Here is a 669-nt window from a genome sequence, read left to right as displayed (position 1 = left end):
TATATATATATATATATATATATATATATATATATATATATATATATATACAGGGTGTAAAAATATTAGACCGACAAACTTTGAGAGAAAATAGAGGGCATAAAAACAAACATATTTTGTTAATAATGTTTTTCTCTACGACGCTTCGTTTTAACACTACAGGGTACAAAATAGGAATTTTATGATTTTAATAAAAAACATATGAAAACTTTTATTTATGAGACAAAAGCAGAATTGGTAGCCCGAATTACTGCTGTAGCATATCAGGTTCAGAATATTCCTGCAATCTTCGAGCGTGTGAGACAATCAATGTTTCGACGATGTCATCTTTGTGTTGAAGCAAATGGAGGAATTTTTGAACATTTATTATAAATAGAGATAATCAATTGCGCGTTTTTGTTCCGTTCTTTTGTTCATTGTTTTTTGAAGATTAAAATATATATGTGTAATTGAAATAAATTTAATTTTTCCACTTATGTTTTTTATTAAAATCATAAAATTCCTATTTTGTACTCTGTAGTATTAAAACGAAGCGTTGTAGAGAAAAACATTATTAACAAAATAAATTTGTTTTTATGTCCTCTATTTCCTCTCAAAGTTTGTCGGTCTAATTTTTTTACACCCTGTATGTATATATATATATATATATATATATATATATATATATAT

General features: G+C 25.0%; 1 protein-coding gene across 10 annotated transcripts in view; it reads right to left on the bottom strand.

The window, feature by feature from the left end:
• Positions 1-669, bottom strand: part of LOC116846598 (sodium-independent sulfate anion transporter-like) — a 15,132-nt gene that overhangs the window by 12,318 nt on the left and 2,145 nt on the right. The window lies entirely within an intron of this gene.

The sequence above is a fragment of the Odontomachus brunneus genome, unplaced genomic scaffold (genome assembly GCF_010583005.1).
Source record: "Odontomachus brunneus isolate Ranch 3 - 2012 unplaced genomic scaffold, Obru_v1 Obru_scaffold_066, whole genome shotgun sequence".
In the NCBI taxonomy this organism is placed as follows: Eukaryota; Metazoa; Arthropoda; class Insecta; order Hymenoptera; family Formicidae; genus Odontomachus; species Odontomachus brunneus.
The sequence above is the reverse complement of the archived record's forward strand: the minus strand, read 5'-3'. Positions and strand labels throughout refer to the sequence as shown.